Consider the following 19,413-nt stretch of genomic DNA (forward strand, 5'->3'; position numbering starts at 1 on the left):
AATACCCAATTTCCCAGTCTTCCTAGCAGCCAGGTGTGGTGGTGAGACATGGTTCTGGCCAGTGGGGTGGAGGCAGAAGTCTCTGGGGATGGTGTCCCTCTTGAAGTGGAAAGGTAGAGGCTCACCAGGAGAAGGTCCTTCACCCCTTCACCCTCTGCTTTTCTTCCTGCCTGAAAGGTAAGTATGAGATCTGGAGGTCTGGCAAATCGAGGAGACAAACCAGAAGGGGAAGACCATCATGCTAACAGTGGAGCAGGGGAAAGAAACCACCTGGGTCCCTGATGGTTTTTCTACACCCTGGCTGCTACTCCCAACCTTTTGCATATGAGACGAGTAGTGTACTGCAGCTCAGGTAGGCAGCCTTCTGTAATCCCAGCCAAACAGGGTCCTAACTTACATGACAGTCTTTCAAAATGTCGTATGGACATGATGGACGTCCAAGAATACATCCATAGACTCCATCTAGGGAAACACTACAGTAGGTCCTTTCTAGTGCTAAGAGTTTGAGAACACGTAACCTATGCACAAGTAGGGAGTGGAAGAATAATAATAAAATGACCTCCCATGGAGGCAGCGATGGAAAAGGAAGTTTGTGATTCAAGAAACTCTCTGTAGCAAGGGTATCAGTTTATACTAGGAAAGAAGAGTGATTGGGTGAATGAATGAACGGTATATCTGTTTATTTCATAAGGAAACAAAGCCCCAGAAATGTTAAGTGACTCACCAGAAGTCATTTATCATATTTCATAAATGTAAGATATATAATAATTTTCACATTCAACACCTCTCATATGGGAATACATCTTACAGTCAATGGCATATCATAATTTAATTAACTGTGTTTTTCTTCGTGGTGCATGAGATCATGGTCTCTTAGTTACCAAACACTTAAAAAAAAAAGTCTGATCTTCACCATAAAACTCTCCCAGTCCAGGCTGGGATTTGGGGCTGAGCATTCACTAAAGAGCACTGGCAAGCGGAAAGAATTCCAGAATCTGCCTTGGCCTTCAAGGGGGCAGCACCTATGCAGTCTTGGTTTGTGCAATGTCATAGGAATCACTAGAGCCACAAGTTCTAGCTGAGGGAGTCTGCGTATTGTTTCCGCGCCTCAAGGATAACTGAGCAATTGCAGAGAGGGTGAAATCTCTGTAAGTAGCATAGCTTGCATGACTCAGCCTGGAAACCTTAGCATGCAAGACCTATTGAAGCATTTTATTTTCTTTCACTTAAAATAATTTCTGTTCCTGTTGGACTAGAGGGCAATTCAACCTTAGTCCTTTTTGCTGCTCTCCAAAGATCCTGGGGTTGTACATAAGATAGAGGCATAAGGACACGTAGGATAAGTGAAATTCTTAAAGTCAACTGGTCCATACTGATTACCCTCAAGACACTCATGTCCCTTTGGGTCAGCAGTTCTGCCAAAAGCACAGAGGCTTTGCTGAGTCAGACTCCCTCATCTCACCACGTAGCCTCCAACTCCAGAATGTGGCCACCTCTGCAAGGTACTGCTGGGAAGGAGGGCATGGTTCCTGCCTGTGAGGACCCAGAGACAAATGCACGATCATCTGGTCTCTGGACAGTACTGAAGGTAGAAAGGGACAAGGTAAAGATGCTGCAAAAACACCCCGAAGGGAAAAATGAAGCCTTAAAGAATAAGGGAAATCCCTCCCTGACCACTTCCGGGACCTTGAACTACAAGCTTTGGTGGCTGGATTCCAAGTCACATTATACTCATACTCATTATGACACTTGTAATTTGTTACAAGTATCGATGCTTGTCATCTCTTCAGTGAATGTATACAGCTCATTCCAGCATGTAGGGCCAGCCCCACTCAGCTAATCCTCCTTTTTTCTTTAAGAAGTCCAGTGTTTAGAGAATGTTTTTAGGCATTTATTGTTAAAAAGTGGTACAACATCCAAGTGACCCCAAATGGCACGTGCTGTTACTAGGCTGGCCAGGTTGAGGAGACCGAGCAAGCATACCCCTTAAAGAACTGTGCCTGAACAGGATTTATGCCCGTTTGGGTGTGTCACTTCTCACAAGAATGTCTATGACTGCACATTCTGGTTCAGTCTCCCCATCTTTATAAATGAGAATGCTTGGTGAAGTTATCCAGCAAAAGTGATTCATCATTCTCCCTACAGAAGATATTCTTTGATACCTTAATAACACACAGTTATTCTTCTAACCTAGACATGACTTTTCCTGTGGTTTATCTAAAACTCTTAACTCTAGTTTCCATATATCATCATTTTTATTTACTTTGTGGAACTGATCACAAGTTGAACTTTTGTTTTATTTGTTCACTGTCTCCTTCCACTAGAATTTACTTCCTTGAGAAAAGGGATATTGGGGGCAATATATGAAACAAGAATTGGGAAAAAAAGAATTGGCATTCAATAAACATTTTTCTTCACTGACCCTAAGATGTACATTTTCCTCCATTACATTATAGTTTAAAATGGAGTCTAAATGACTAATCATCAAAAAGAACACAAATAACAAATGTTGGTGAGGATGTGGAGATAAGGGAACCCTCCTACACTGTTGGTGGGAATGGTGCAGCCACTGTGGAAATAGTATGGAAGTTTCTCAAATACCTAAAAATAGAACAACCATATGACCCAGAAATTCCACTCCTGGGTATATACCAGAAAAAAACAAAAACACTAATTCTAAAAGATACAAGCACCCCGATGTTCATAGCAGCATTATTTACAATAGCCAAGATATGGAAGCAACCTAAGTGTCCATCAACAGATGACTAGATAAAGAAGATGTGGTACACACACACACACACACACACACACACACACACAGGAACACTACTCAGCCATAAAAAAGAATGAAATTTTGCTACTTGCAACAACATGAATGGACTTGGAGGGTATTATTAAGTGAAACAAGTCAGAGAAAGACAAATACTGTATCACTTATATGTGGAATCTGAAAAATAAAACAAATCTAGTGAATATAACAAGAAAGAAACAGATGCACAGACATAGAGAACAAACTAGTGGTTACCAGTGTGGAGAGGGAAGAGGGGAGAGGGGAGACAGGGGGAGGGGATTAAGAAGTACAAACTACTATGAATAAAATAATTAAGCTACAAGGAAATATTGTACAACACAGGGAATATAGCCAATGTTTTATAATGGAAAATAACCTACAAAAATTGTGAATTACTAAATTGTACACCTGAAACTTATATAATATTGTGCATCAACTATACCTCAAAAAAAATAGTTAGTGTTACCTTAAAAATTTCAATTAAATCTCTTTCCTTTAACTGCTATAGTTGCCTTTGGCTATTAATGAAAGAGCCTATAAGAAAAATATGATACTGGAGACAGCAGAAGCCTTAAGATTTTAGATTATAACCGCACATGAGGGCTGGATCTAAAAGTACCAAAAGTCTCCACCAAAGTTTAACGAAATTAAAAAATACCAGGTTCTACTTCTAAACAAACTGTTAAGGTTAATAGCTAGTTTTTCTTCTTAAAAAAATACTAAAGGAAATTATCATTAGATCAATGTTATATTGAACAAACAAAACCCTTCCAACCAACACTGTCATGAACAAATATCTGAATCTAAAAATACAAAATCTGTATAACACCCATTCCCCACTTTTAGTGCAACTTTAGAACACCTAGCAGAGTTTCTTTCCTGTATTAATTATTTACTATGTATTTGGGGATTTTTGCATGTGTGTGCACTCAAAATTATAAAACAAATCATTTTAAACTGAAATTTCAGTTTGACATTAAAACACTGGAAAGGAGGTGTTTAAAAATAAATAAATAAAATGAAGATGTGTCTTACCACTGGTGGCGATTCGTGGTTTAGTTGGCAGAGATCTTTCTTTCTTAGGGTGACATAAGTGATAGTGCATCTTGAACTCAGTGTCATCTTAGATTTGACAAAATATGTATTTTTGAATAAAGGAATGAACGCATACTTTCTTTTGATGCTATTTCTTTGGTTTCGGTCTTGTTAGGAAATACAAAGAAATTAAAATTTTTTAAATAAGTGGCCAGCATGTGCTGGGTGTTCTTTTGAGAACAAGGACATGAGACTAACTGAAATGAATGACAGAGGTCTTGCCCTGGAGAACAAGAAAACCAACAATTACATTGTAAGGTGCTATAATAGAGGTAAGTGTTAAGGTGGAGCCCAAAGGAGGGGCCTCTCTCAGTTGCCACAGACCCAGGACAGCTTCCCAAGGGAGGGGGTAACTGACCTGACATTTATGACATGTTTATGGGCACTTTGTGCTGCTTTCACATATGTGATCTCCTTTGATCCTCACATCAGCTCGGTGAGGTAAGAAAATCATCCCCTCTTAAAAATGCAAAGGTTGAGGCTTAGAGGAGTTAAATAAATTATCCCCGAGTCACATGGAGGGTGAGTGGCAGAGTGGGGAGGGAGAAGGTGGAGTTAAACTCAGGTCTTCTGACTCCAAGATCATTCACTGTTACAGCTGCCTCTCAGGTGATGAATAACCTTGTCTTTAATCTGTTTTCGGCTTTAAGCCAAGCAAGAGAAAACAGACACCGTCCCCATTCTTGGGGAGCCCCCAGTCTGAAAATGAGCTGTGGATACATAGACACAAATAAACCCATCTCTGTGTGTAAAATACAGAGGAAAATATGTGGTCAGTTTTGACATTTATTTGCCTTGACAGATGCATTCTGCTTTTTAAAATATTTGCAGCATCTCAGGCCCCACCCTTGAAATAACCTGAAGACTGGACACTAGCAGAGTCGCTCTGTTTTAAGCTCAGGACTCCACCCAAGGGTTTGTAAGCCCTGAGTCAAGGATGCTTCAAGGTATTTATGATTTTCTCCGCCCAGGAGAGTTTTTCAGCTTTTATGCTCTACGCACGGGAGAGGTGATGTGTGATGATTCATTTCACCATACATCGGATCTTTAACGAGGACACATACGCCAGTTACTATATGTGGCTCCGAGGACACAGTGGAGAGTCATATAAACAGCGTCTGCCTTCAAGGGGCTGGTGGAAGCTGGTGGACACGGCCGTTACAACGATGCAAAAGTTGTGACTACACCCTATTTGGGAACCTTAACAGAAAAACTCATGGAACTCTCAGCTGTGACATTTACCATCAGCAGTTGAACCATTCAGAGCAGCGAGCAAATGAGCTACAGACGTACCCACTGAGCAGAGGCATTTTCTCTCACACTGGGTCTCACAACAGACCCATTCTTCCTCGTCCTCATCAGTATTCACGGCTTGTGTTTAGCTGCTTGCAGCTGATACCCAACTTGAATGGAGCTGAGGTATAATGGAGCGTTGGATACTGGACCACAGGGTTGCAAGTATTATAAAAAGCAGAACTAACTAGTAAAGTCAAATAGATACCAAAAACGTCAACATTAATGAAAATCAACCATTAGAAAAATCTGGATATGGTAAACCTGTTAAATTGACATGAATGAATATTTAATTTAAATATATATTCAGCAAGGAAAAGAGATAATGGCGGGGGTAGGTACGGATGCAGTGACAGTCAAAAGGGCAAAGCAACTGTGGAAACAGTATCCATGGCAACCAATAGCCTGGCCAAAGACAGGCTCCCAGACTGCCAGTATCTTTCTGATGAAATGTCTTGATGAGGCCCCTAGTGGCCAGGCCTGGGGAGCAGCCCTCTCAGAGACTGGCATCTCTCTTCAAAATAGATCGCCTACTTCTGAGTGCCTCAGGGGAAGTTGGCTGGTGTTACAGCTCATAGTGTAACACCCCAGCTCCCTCCCTGTGTTGCACTTTCTGGGCACTGAGGCCCAGCATATGGCCACAAACAGCCACCATTTTTCACTGAATCTAAGACTCCATTTGCTGTCAACATACCACTGTTTCATGCACCACTAAGAAAGAAAAACACAGTCAATTAACTATGACGTGTTATTGATTGTAAGATATACTCCCATTTAAGAGATACTAAGTGTGAAAATTATTACACATCTTGTAATTTATAAAATATGACAAATGACCTTTGATGAGTCACTTAAAATTTCTGGAGCTTTGCTCCCTCACTAAATAAACAGCTACACCGTTCATTCATTCATTTTATACACATTCATTAAGTGCCAGCTCTGGGACAGGCACTGACTTCAGCACTGAGGCTCCAGTAGTGAGCAGGTGTCCTACTTTGTGGGATTTTTCTTCTAGTGACTGTAGGATTTCTGGTGATTTTTGCCACATTAACTGTAAGGCAGTCATTTTTTTGACTGTGAACGAGTTAACGGAGTGAAAACAGACATCAGAAAAGAAAAAGCCAGAAAACCTGGGTTCTAATCCAGTTCTGCTCCTTAATAGAGTGTATAATCTCTCTCACCCTTAGTTTGTCCATTTATCAAGTGGGGCTATTGTTGTCTGTCCTGCCTAGATCACTGTTAAATCAAGAAAAAGTTATATTTTTGTCGCAGCACAGTCCATCAAACTATATGTAATGACAGTCAAAATGGCAATGCAGCTGTGGAAACAGTGCCCATGACAACCAATAGTTCTGTCTTCTTTCCTATCCCTCCTTGGGTCAAGAAAATTCCAGAGTTTTTCTTGTCACCTTCAGGTGTTAAGCAGTATCATTTTATACACACACACACACACACACACACATATATAAATGCTAAAGGGACATCCCAAGAGGCAGCTATGTGGGACACCTAGGGATCAACAGGTCCAGATTGAAATAGGAGTTTGGGGCCAAAACCTCAGGAATAAAGAGAATTTCTTTACCTGGTTACAGAAGGCTACGTCCAAGAAAAAGACAAATTAATTATCGTGCATTTGAATGGAGAGGAAAACTACACTGTTGAAGGAGAATTTGATGACAAATTTGTGATAAATTTATAGACAAGCCATCAAAGGGTCACCTAATAGATCTGCTCTGTTCTGCTATCATTCCCTAAGGCTCAGCTGAGAACCTGCTCCTTCAGCCCTCCTAAAAGATTTCAAAAGCTCCTAACAGTCTTTGTAAAATCCCTTCCTGTTTAATATACCTAGAGTAATCTCCATTTCCTGCACTCAGCCCTGGCTGATACAACTTGTTATTAAAAAATAGGAAGATAAAACCAATTGAGCATTGAAATTTTGGCATCTAGGAAAAGAGAATTAGAGATTGCGAAAGTAGTGTTAAGAGACCACAGCCTTTTGTTATAAGTCTTGTAGGACTTTTTGCCTTTTAAAATTCCATGCATGTATAAGTTTGGTAAAAATTTAAAATAGTCAAATAAGCAAAAACACACTTGGGAGATAATATACAGTAAAGCACTAAGACATATACTGAGTTTTAAGAATAAGCTCCACAATCCATGCAGACTGTGCCGTTTCTTTAAAAGTGGCATCTGGGGGTGTGGGTATGGCTCAGTAGTAGAGCGCATGCTTAGCTTGCACGAGGTCCTGAGTTCAATCCCCAGTACCATTAAAAAATAATAATAATAAAAATTAAAAGTTAAAAATTTTAAAAAGTTAAAAAATTTTTAGAAAATAATTCAGAGAAGAGAAGGACAGTTTCTTAAAAAAAAAAAGTGGCATTCCCACACCATGGAAAATTTGCAAATGTATAATAGGGACGCCTCTCATAAATGTATAAGCCTCTCAGTCTTTCTCTCCAACAGACAAGAAATTGTCTTCTTTTATCCCTTTCCCCTGGTACCCTGAGACTGGTATCCTTACACTTTTCGGTAAATATGACATTTCACATTTCTAGCAGACACTCAAGTCAATTTCAGTGTCCTACAATCTCCACCGTTCCATCTGCTGCTCTCCTCTCTGATTCCTCACACCCCTGCAGAAACCCAAGGCTTCCTCAGCCTGGTGCCAATGAGGCTGCTACGGTCACAAATGAGCCTGTGCCCCTGGGGACCAAGGGGATTCAATATATTTTCAGTCTCCCTCAGTCTCAGCTTGTGCCCAGGAGAAGGCAGCTGCTCTCAGGCTTTCAGACTCTCAAGTGACTCAGCTCCCCAATTCCTGGGGCTCTGTGTGTATAAGCTCTTCGATGGCATCTTCCATGGCCAGATGTTGGTCAAGTCTTTAAAGATGACATAATCAAGATCTCCATCCTATAAACCTCCATTAGCCACCTACCAGCTGCAGTGAGCCTACTGGGGTCCTGAGGGAGACAGGCATGACAGTCGCTCCAGGCAGAATCACTCTTGAAAGCTGGTGCTATAGGAATTATTCAGAGCCCCCGCCTGCTGGTAAAGGACACTTGGCTCTCTTTGGGAGGCCCAATAGTGAGGGACTCATGGGGCATGTGACAGGGCAGGCTGATGGCTTCTACACATCCCTGCCTCTTGTCTAGGTAAAGTCATTGCAACCACACATGTTCATTAATCCAGTTCACTAAAGCAGGAAGCCACAATAGAGCCGTAGCTAAATGTCAGGAATAGAGTACCTTTTCCTTAATGTTATCAAATTTTCCCCTAAGGACATATTTTTAATGCCCCTCTTCTTTCTCCACCTTTTCTTCTTTCTCTTTCCCTCCTTCCCTCCTTCTTTTGCTTTGAAATAATTCTAGACTCACAGAAAATTGCAAAAATAGTACAGAGATGTCCCATGCACTCTTCACCCAGCTTACTGTAATGATAACATCTCAGGTACTATAGTACATTTTCAAAAATGGGAACCAATACATTTCTTTCCTCTGTGCATTGAGTTACAGTAGGTAGATTTGGAACTTGACACCAAGAAATCTCGTTCCATCGTCACTAACAAAATAGGTTCATAGTTTTCAAAGTATCGCCCTTTGAGGAGGAAGTGCTTTGAGACCAATCCAAGCCAATGTTTGTGGCACAAGACTGCAGTTTTCTGGTCTGGTTTGCTGGTGAAGGGCTAAGAATCACTGGAGAGTCAAGGAATGGAAATGTTCCTACAGACTGTCACCATAGAGATCTGAACTGATGGATGTTAGAGGATTAATTCAGGGGTATGCCCTCATCAGGGAGGGGAGCTAAAGAGTCAATTTAGCAGTTATGGGAGAAGTTAACCGGATTTTTTTTTTTTTTTAATGGAGGTACTGGGAGATTGAACCCAGGACCTTGCGCATGCGCTCTACCACTGAGCTATACCCACTCCACCCCTGCCCCGGGTCGTTTTTAATGAGGAACATATCTCACTTCAGTGGGTTTCCTAATGTATGTAGGTGGCGGAAAACATCATTAAAACAGGAAATGTCAGTATACTCCAGGCCTTGAGGGTAATCCTTATTCTTCATGGATCAAGCCCCTTCTGCAGAGATACACTATTCTCTTTTACGATGGGCACAGAAGCACAGGGACGCAACCGTGTGTGCTCGAACTCACAAGCACGTGTCTCCTCCAGGTGGGGTGTTCGCCGTGAGGGCCCCGCGTGGAACTCCCCGAGGCAGCAACCTGAGAGGAGACCCCGGTTTCGTCCTCCGTCGTCCGCGTCGTGGCCTCTCACCGCAGCCTCACCCACAGGGTCACAGGCCCTCTAAGCAGCCGCCTCAGAGAAGGTAAAATCCCCAGGCCCTGGGCCAGCACAGCTAAACCCCTCAACTGTTGAGGGTGAGAGTGGAAGGAAAGAAAAGGAGAGCAAGGGAGAAGGGAGAAGAAGAAGCGGCGAGGAAGGAGAAGCAAGAGGCACAGGGAGCGGAGCCGGGCAGGTAGAACAGCCGACGGAAGACCCGGTATCTCACCGAGAGAAACAGCGCCACCCAGCGGTCCAGCTCCGCCCAAGGCTGCCCGGCCCCGCCCCGGTGCGAGCCCCCGCCCAGTCCCGAGTGCCTTCGCTACCCGTGGCGGGAAAACAAAAACTCCTTAGGTAGAAGCACGGAGATGGCTGCAGCTGCTTCTTGGGTCTGGAGACTGGAGTGTGTTTGGGGAAGAAGCTTGGGAGGTGGCCTGGACTCGGGAGTTCTGAATCTGGGAGAAAAGGAAGTCAGTAGACAGGGTTCCGTGCCTGCCTGTGGTGCACCCCCGTTCCCTAAAGGTAAGTTTTTACAGTTTCCTTGCTGCCAGCCCTGTACCCGGAAGGGCACCGCGCCTTCCCCAAGCCCCCTGGATTACCAGAAGGTTCTGCATAGGAGCTGCGGGGTGGACGTGGAGCACGAGGGGGAGGGGGGAAGGGCGGGGAAGGGGCAGGGCTCCAGGCCGGAGTCGTCACCGGAATTATTGCGGTGGAGATCAAATGAGCTCGTGGGTCTAAGTCGGCCTAAAGGAGAAATCTGAGTTGCCCTGCGCGGGAGGTGGTGGGAAGGTTCGGTATGCTGTCTCTTATTTATTGACTTAAATTTAGATGTCACGGTGAGTCATAGGGAAAGAAACAAAGACCATAAGAGACCTTGAACTGAACAGTGACTTCAGGGGCAGAGCGAGGGGAAGATGGAGATGGAACCCTGGCTAGTACTTCTAGAACTTTGGAGGCTCACACTTATTCAACAAGAGCATCAATGTTTGCTGTCATTCCCCACTGTTACCGCAGGTTCCTGGTTAACAAAGCTACGGAAAAGGGACCCTCCTTCAGGTATTCCCCTGCCTCAGCCTGCCCTCTAGTGGAAGACCGCGGACTTACAGGAGCGCGGGCTTCTCCACTTGCCTTTTTCAAAACGTGAGTAATCTTACCCACCTCATAGAATTACAGCGATGATAATTAATGGCTAGTCTTGGCAATAGTTGTAGCAGCGGTGCTAAATGATTTACATGGGCTATCTCATTTAATTCATGCAAATTGGGAGGCGATATTATTATCTCTATTTTATAAATAAAAGAGAGAGAAAGCTGCTCTAACCTGCTCCAGGTAAACCGCTACTACTGCCAGAATGAAATTATGTTCATACAGTAAGCTGCCTGGTACTCTCTGACTCTCCTTAGTGCTGGTTCCTTCCCCTTATCTTCCCCCGGAAAGCATTACAGATGGGTTTGCCTTGTATAAAATGAAGCAAGAGAATTGGCTGCACTGTGCGTTTGCCCAGGAAGCTCCCTTCTGAACTCTAGAACAATCTCTACTCCCAGAAAAGAAAATGGGACAGGCACAAAATATTGCTGGATCTCTGGTGTGGGACCGTTTAGCTCCCGAGGTGGAATCCAGGGTGCCCCCACCTCCTAGTAGCAGGATTCCTAGAAGGGGAGGCCGACTGCCAATCAGAATGTTGCTTGGTGACCAAGAAATCAAAATCAGGAGAGGTGGATATTTTGGGAACATTTCATCCAGGTCACAATGAACCCCAGTCCTGGAATAAATACAGTGTTCATTTATACCAGCGTTGTTTTAATCATAATCGAAAATAGCTTAAACAATAGAAAATTACAACTAGGGAAAATAAATAGTTAGAAAAATCAGACAAAACCAAGAGTTAGGTTAGTATAAACATCATGCCGGGAGGGAGATCACAAATTTGGAACTGAGCTCTCTAGCAGCCAATTCAAAGAAGGAAACACAGTCATTACATGGCACCCAACGTACACAAAGTAAAAAGAGTCCATAGTCTCAGGAGATGCATGGCTGTTGCTTCCCTTGAGATGAGGAGGTCCCCATGGAAGTGGTGTGATAAAGCGAGCAGCATCTCAACGCATCCTTATCCTAAGTACAAGTTTCATAGGTTTTATTCATTTCTTCCAGTGTCCCTGTGACAGCTGGTGGTACTGTGTTCAGGCAGAATCTCTCAGAGCAAAGCAGTCTGTGTGCCTGTGCTGTTGGTCTGGCTTAAGTCAGGGAGAGATTCTAGTGTAATCACAGTATAGGTGGCATACATATTCTTTCCTCAAATTGACATAAGAAGTTCCTTTCTCCACCCACCTTTTGATACATAGAGCATGACTGTGAGTTCAGTGTATTATACACCTGACATAGCCATTGAATGTTGCTGTTTATAAGTAGGTTACAACAGGAAGAATATTCATAGCCAGAATGAGCCTGTCTCCCCACAGGGAGCAATTAAACAGCTCACAGTTCTTGGCCCCTGGGTCCCCCTTTCCTCGATCCCATAGAGGACACCCCCTGCTGCAGCCACATTCTTTCCTCAGATGGGGCACAGGACCATGATACCAGTTTTTCCTTCCTGAGTTATAGTCTCCAACCAGACATGCTTCCTAGTGTTACCCTTGGATTGGACTTGATTATTCCCGAATTTCCTCAGCACATCTGTGATTTCTCCCCCAGATGGTCCTCTCATTCACTGTGTGCAAATTCACCAGTTTTCACTCATGGGTGATGAACTTCCTCTCACTTCCCAGGAGGCCCATTATTAGCTGTGTGACTTTAGACTAGTTACTAAACCTCTCTGAGCCTTATTTTCATCATTTCTAATATTGATGATGCCTACCTTTGAAGGTTGTATGGAATTAGAGTATATTGTAGTCATGGTAACAGCAGCAAAAGTTGACTGAGTTCTTATTGTGCCAAATACTATGCTCAGCATTTAACATGCAATTATTTGATTGAGTCATCTCAACAATTTTATCACATGGACACTCTGACTATCCCCATTTTACAGATTAGGAAACTGAAATTTGGAGGGTTTATGCCTGGCTCATTAGTTATAGTAGTTACAACCATAATTATTCAATGTCACGAGAAAGGCACAGGGAAGGGGAGTTCAGTGAGGGGTCAAGAAAGATTTCGGGGACAAGGAATCCTTTGCAGACAGGTTGGCTTGTTTGTTGCTTTGGTTTCTTTGCTTTCATTATAAATCTAGTATCGTATATTTATGCTCCTTGAAAAAGTTCAAACGGTGCTTGTGTTTACAAAGTAAAAAGCTGAGAAACTCCACCACCAGGGAGTAACCACTGAAAAACATCCTGACCCAACTTTCTCCACGAATGAACTGTTTAAAAGAGATTAAGCTGTATGTCTCTATATTTTGTTTTTTCTGGGTATTTTTTTTTCTTTCCTGTTTTTTACTGAAAGGATTACTCTCAGTGTGGTTGTTTCAGCTCTTCCAGTGATTTAAATATGGACCTTCAAGTTCCAGTGGAATTTGTGGTTGCCCTTAGATTTTTAACAAACTTATTTAAAGTTGTATTTTTATTTAGCATCAAAGATTAATCAGTATCTTAAGTTTTTCCCTAAACCAAACAAACTTTCACTGCTTTCTCCCCAGGAACCTCCCAGGATTCCCCAGGTTTTGTTCAAATCTCTAGAACTGGAATCTCAAATCTCAGTGGTTGAAGGGACCGTTTAATAAGCAAAGAGGAGGGTGGATGACAGGTGCGAGGGTGCTAGGTGGCCATGGGCTCAAGGGCTGGGCAGGGGGCCTGCTGCTTACTTGCATGTATTCATTGGTTCTAAAGACATTGCACCAGTGTTGTGTGCCCAACATAGAGCCAGGCCCGGGGATGAGGGTGAGGAGCAGAGGAAGCCAGCATCCAGAGGGGCAGCTGGCCACTTGGGAATGACCTTCAGTGCAAGCCCCAGGCTCTGGTGCTAGCGACCCTTGGGTAGGGGAGTGGTCTGACTAGAGCCAACAGGTGCTGGGGATTGAACCCAGGACCTCATGCATGCTAAGCACGTATTTACCACTGAGCTATACCCTCCCCCCAGTAAATTTTATATGATGTGTATTTTAATATAATATAACTTTTTTAAAAGTCAGCTCTAGGGGATGGGTATAGCTCAGTCGTAGAATGCGTGCTTAGTATGCATGAGGTCCTGGGTTCAATCCCCAGTACTTCCATTAAAAATAATAAATAAATAAATAAACCTAATCACCCCTCCCAAAAAATTTACCTTCTTAACCCTTTTTAAGTGTACAGTTCAGTGATACTAAAAACATTCACATTGCTGTGCAGCCATCATCACATTCCATCATCACCCTCCATGGCCATAGCTCTCTTCATCCTGTAAATCTGAAAGTCTGTACCTTTATGCCTTTTAAACAACACCTCCCCATCCTCCCCTCTCCTCAGCTTGAGCTGACCCTTAGGATGAGCTGGAGGACACAGGGCCTGTGGGGAGGAGGCCGATCAGGAGGTGGCTGGAGCCACCCAGGCTGGAGGCCGTGAGGATCCCCATGTGAGAAAGAAGGACACAAACAGGAAACAAATTTAGTAATTAAACAAAAGCCCCTCCCTGTACATAAAGCACACACTGTGCAAGGCTCTGCGGAGCCATCTGAGGAGTCATTTCCTCTCCAAGTGACTGGCCCAGCTGGAGTCAGCACCCAGCAAACGTGAAGCCCTTTTCGGTACCCCTTTCTCACATTATTGAAGCTCCCCTGTCACCCAAATCTACCCCTTAGCTCACCCACACTCCCCTACAGCCCCATCTCCACTCAGAGAAATTATCTTAAAAGGTGAATGTGTTCTCCCCTGCATTAAACTCTGAATTCCCATGGTTCTTCAGATAGGGATAGAACCCCAGATCTCTAAGAGGGCCTACAAGCCCCAAGGATCTGCCCTGGCACCTCCCCTCGGCCCCTCTCTGTGGCCCTCAGGCTTCCATTGGTTCTGCAGATGCCCCAGGCTTTGCCCCACAGGGCTCCCCATGGCTCCTTCTGCCTGGAAGTTTCCTGCCCCGCCACCATCTCCCAGCGCCTCACACAGGGCTGCCCTGCTCTCTAGCACATCACTGTTTTAGATTCAGTATTCTTTGTGTAACCATGTGATGTGTCTTCCTTCTCCAGTAGCCTGGAGAAGTTCCAGGAGGAGAGCACCCCAAGAGTCATGTTCCCTGCTGGAGCCCCAGTACCTGGATGTAGTAAATGTGCAATGTTAATAGTTAAATGAGTGGATAATGTAACCTGCTCTTGAGAAAGTATCTTAGTGTGGGAGCCCATGATTGGGTTAACAAATTGTAACAATCCCAGCCACTTACCTCCTTAAAGAAGATGTGCTTAGTACCTGCCTTGAGATTTTAGCAATGACCCAGGCCCCCAGCTGTAAACGCTGGGCATGCCTGCTGTTAGTCTTCTATCCCCAAAACAGCCTTGGGCTGGAATGGTAAGAAGCTGCAGACTCAGAGGTGAGAAGGCTGGTTAGCCAATGACAGGTAAGATCCCCTGAGGGGGCAACCTAAGACAGGCACAGCCGCCTGAGTCCAGGAAAATCTTGTCAAGCAGCTGATTCTCATACCTTCCGCCCTGGTAAGCTGAAAGGCTCAACACGATTATGATTCACCAAAAAGGATCTTCTAACCTTGAGCCAAACACCAACAATAAACAAAGCCTTTGTACTCATTGTGATCCCACCCTGTCCTTCCCTAAATTCCTGCTTTGACTGTACTCAATAAATATGAGAGATTTGAGAGGCTCGTGGAGTTGGCTCCTGACTCCCTCTTGCTCTCTTGACTTCCCCAGAGTCTTGAGTAATTCATTCCGTCTCGGTGGGACTTCTGCTGGCCAGAACCCACAACTGGTGACGAACCCACATCTTAGAGTCTGTTGCACTGAGTTGCAGGTAACTGGCAACAACTCAGGTGATGGAGAAAGGCTGGAGGGGTGTCAGGTGAAGGAGGTGAAGTTAAAGGGTCTGCATTAGTTGCTAGAACTGCCGCATGAAGTGCCACGAACTGGGTGGCTTCAACAATGGAAATTTGTTGTCCCTCCATTCTGGAGCTAGAAGTCTGAACTCAAGGTGTCAACAGAGTTGGTTCCCTCTGAGGACCGTGAGAGAGCATCCTTCCATGCCAGTCTCCTTGCTTCTGGTAGCCTCAAGCATTCCTAGACTTGTAGATGACATGATCCTTGTGTCTTTACATGGTCTTCCCTCTGTGTGTGTCTATGTCCAGATTTCCTCCTGTTTATAAAGACACCAGTCCTGTGGATTAAGACCTACCCTAATGACCTCATGTTAACTTGATTACCTCTGTAAATACCCTATTTCCAAATAAGATCACATTCATAGGTACCACGGGTTAGGACTTCAACATATCTTTTGGGGGGACACAATTCAACCCATAACAGGGATGAATATGTTCCCATCCTCAGCTCAAACAGGCCCTAGCCAGGTGCAAAAATCACTGAACCCTTCATCCTATCCCAATCTGATGACTCCAGAATCTCCGCAGTGAACTGGCCCTGGTTCCTAATCTTACCTTAGATGAATGCTACCCAATTCACACCCTCCAACCTCGCCCACATCTATACTGGCCTCCGCATGTCCCTCCACTTCATTCTTGCACACAACCTGGTCCAGGCTGTGTTTCTCCCCTTCAGTCTCCTGGTGATGTTGAACGTCTTTGTGGTTGATGGTCCACACAGTCTCACAAAAATAGGACACAAAACACGTATCATGTTAAATTCACAAACTCCATGTAATTGTCTATCTTAAAAGTGGCCAACAAGGGAGGTAGGATTTTTACCACAATTCTCATGTGGACCCCCAGCACCTCGTTTTTGTTTCAAATACTATTTTTCACTTAAAGAAACTAGAACCCATCAGTAAGTCTCCAATGATAGCTGATTCCATGTCTCAGGGAAAGAAAGACTCAGGACAGATCTTGAATGTTCAGTTGTTGCCAGAAAGCCAGGATGCCTTCAAGAGTGTCAAGGAAAGTGCTATAAAGGACAAAGGAGCCAATTTAAAGGATCTCCATTGTTCATCCTGAGTCAATGAGCATGAGAAGAAAGATGAGGAGGAGGAATGGTAATTATGGTTAATTGCAGTAAATTGTGGCTGTAAAGGCCATGAGATCATTATGATACTCGAAAGATAAAAGTTCATATAAAGTTCACAAAAGACATCTGTAATAGAAAAGAAAGGATGGAGTTATTAAAAATTGATTTGAATCAAAAAGGAATTGTTCGTTTTGTTTCTTCTGTTAATTATATGTGTGGTTATAAAGCAGAGATAGGTGCTTGCTTTCACCTACGTAAGGAGAAAAGAAAAATGCAGGCAACTGTGAGAAAACCAAGTAGCCCCACTCTGAGAATGAACTTTAGCAGAAACAGGAACATCTGACAAGAGAGGATGTCTGAGGCAGGGATGAAGGAGAAGGTGGTTTCCATAGTACGTATTAAGGCAATAAATTAACCAAAAAAAAAAAAAAAAAGCCACTAAAAAAGAGAGCTAATAAAGTCAGCCTAATTCCTCATCTCCGAGAAGATTAAAAATCTAGATTGCCCTACTAATTATAATAAAATAAGAATTAATAAGATTTAATAATGCTAATAATCAGACAATCTTAATGAGAAAGAAACATACTATGTAACACTGGTCATGAGGGTTTTTTTAAGTATGTTATATTAGGGGAAGAAAATAGGTTGCAAAATTCTAAAATCTATGCACTTAAAAGAGTTATCCCCCAGTAAGATATAATTTCACATCCACTAAGCTGGCTAAAATAAAAAGACAAATAATAACAAGTGTTGACAAGAATGTGGGAAAATTGGGATCATCATACACAGCTGGTGGGAACATGAAACGGTGCAGCAGCTTTGGAACATCACTGTTTGGCAGTTCCCCAAAAAGCTTAACATGGAGATAACTTATGACCCAGAAATTCCACTCCTAAGATATATACTCCAGAGAAATGAAAATATATGTCTACACAAACACTTGCGCACAAATGTTCGTAGCAGCATGATTCGTAATAGCCTAAGAGTGGAGGCAGCTCAGACTACCCATCAATTGATAAGTAGATAAGTATAGTGTTGCACCCATACAATGAAACAATGAAATCAAAAAGAATTCAATGATAAAAAGGAATGAAGTACTGATATCTGCTACAACATGGCTGAACCTTGCAAACATTGTGCTAAGTGAAAGAGGCCAGTTACAGAGGACCACACATTGTATGACCGACCTTCCCAAGGGCTGGTGTGCTCACTCTCACATGTGACAATATGCGTTTGTAAAGGTCAGTGTCTTCTGGATGTGTTCACCAGTTTCCTGACAGCAAAAGGAGAATGCCGACCTAGAAAGAGGTGGAAAAAGACACTAGGGGACAACCTTCCAACGGAATAATAAGAGGAACACAGGAGGTAGGCACTTGGTCTGGAGAGAGAGACAAAACCAAAACCTGGCTGCTAGTCTTCAGGTGACATGGAGACGGGTGAAAATGGACTTGGCAGAGGAAGGACTCCAGGTGGCGATTAAGCTGTGGGGGCTGGAGAACCTCGCCTTCACCTGCTCGGTACAGTTTGCCCACCTGAGCTTGCAGTTTCTAAGTGGGACAAAACTCAAGCTCCATCTCTTACTAGCTGTGTGACCTTCAGTGAGTTACCTAACCTTGCTGAGCCTCAATTTCTTCACCTGTAAAAGGGACATAATTAGAGTAAATACATCCTAGAATTGCTGTGAGAATTGAGGTAATCCTGTAACACATTTCGTTCATGGTAAATATATAAGAAAGGAAGCTATTATTATCATCACCCGAGAGCAAGTGTGTAAGTGAAAGACCTCTGCAAGAAGGTTTGTTTGAGGAATGAAATATTTCAATGAGAAGCTGACTCTCCCTTCTTGATCTTGGAATGATTCTCTTGAGTGATTCCCATGGGGAAGCATCATTCCACACTCAACAGTCCACTGTGAGAAGACGCCATATGCATTGAGCAATTACTCCTCACTCTTTTTGTTTTTTTGGCAGGGGTGGGGGTGGTTAGCTGTGTGTGTTTGTTTGTTTGTTTAATAGAGGTCCTGGGAATTGAACCCAGGACCTGGTGCATGCTGAGTATGCGCTCTACCACTGAGATATACCCTCCCCCCTCTCCTCCTGACTCTGCGCTCCACAGCCACTGGCAACCACCAATCTATGTTCTGTCTCGATAGGTTGACCTATTGAGGACATTTCATATAAATAGAATCATACAATATTTGACCTTTTGTGTCTGATTTCTTTTACTTAGCATAATGTCATTAATTTCTATGTTAAATTTTAAAACTGATACTCGATTCCATTATTGGAAAAACTTTTAAGTATGTTTGGAATTCCTTAGGTCTACAAATTTACTTTTTTTCAACTGTAAATTTTTGAAATCTAGATACAGAGCAATAATCTCCAATTCAAATTTTTCATCCCAACTGCGATACATTGTAAGTATAAAATTGTACTTACCCCAGATTTCAAAGGCTTACTATGGGAAAAAAAGAATGTAAAAAAATCTCATTTATCTTTTTAAAAATATATTGATTATATGTTGAAATGATACTATTTTGGAATATTAAGTTTAATAAAATGTATTATTAAAATTTAAAAAACCCAATCAGCTGTGAAGTCAACTTCGGCCACTTCAGAGACAAGCCCACTGCGGGCTAAGAGCGCTCCTTGTCTGTGGTGCCGCCAGGACTGCCTCACTGGGACAACGTCCTGCGTTATAATCAAGCTCTTACAACTGCTCCATTTTTCAGCCTCTAAGGCAGTTTATCATTTTCTTTATTAAACTTCATAACAACGCTGCGAGGTAGACATCTGCTTTTACTCTGTTTTACAGACGAGAAAACTAAGGTCCACAGAGGTAAATGACCAGCCTATGGGACACAGCAGAGAA

The 19,413-nt window shown here is 43.1% G+C and overlaps 1 long non-coding RNA gene across 3 annotated transcripts in view; it reads left to right on the forward strand.

Annotated features, from left to right (window-relative positions):
- The first annotated feature begins 9,761 nt into the window (after window positions 1–9,761).
- Window positions 9,762–19,413, forward strand: part of LOC105074112 (uncharacterized) — a 33,835-nt gene continuing 24,183 nt past the window's right edge. For all 3 annotated transcript variants that reach the window (XR_012501043.1, XR_012501044.1, XR_012501045.1), the window contains exons 1-2: window positions 9,762–9,980; window positions 10,473–10,598. This is a non-coding gene — a long non-coding RNA (uncharacterized LOC105074112). The remainder of the gene's footprint in view (window positions 9,981–10,472; window positions 10,599–19,413) is intronic.

Source organism: Camelus bactrianus, chromosome 20, assembly GCF_048773025.1.
Source record: "Camelus bactrianus isolate YW-2024 breed Bactrian camel chromosome 20, ASM4877302v1, whole genome shotgun sequence".
In the NCBI taxonomy this organism is placed as follows: domain Eukaryota; kingdom Metazoa; phylum Chordata; class Mammalia; order Artiodactyla; family Camelidae; genus Camelus; species Camelus bactrianus.